Raw genomic sequence first — 227 nt, forward strand, 5'->3', positions numbered from 1 at the left:
TTTTTACAAATGGACAGCACCTCTCAGGCGTGAAGCACCTTAAGCTCTGTACTCCCAGACACTAGCTGCTGCCATAGCATTTTCCTCTTGGCTACTCTTCCTTTCTGCTCTCCGGTTCTTTCTCTCTGCCCCTCACCACATATATCCATCTCTCTCCTTCCTCGACACAGCCTAGCAGTCTATTCCCAGTGAAGTGACTGAGGTACCTAGGAGGGTTTTGGTTTGGG

This window comes from Seriola lalandi, unplaced genomic scaffold (genome assembly GCF_002814215.2).
Source record: "Seriola lalandi dorsalis isolate HSWRI2012SDOR001 ecotype SW California unplaced genomic scaffold, Sedor1 jcf7180002054921, whole genome shotgun sequence".
Taxonomy (NCBI): domain Eukaryota; kingdom Metazoa; phylum Chordata; class Actinopteri; order Carangiformes; family Carangidae; genus Seriola; species Seriola lalandi.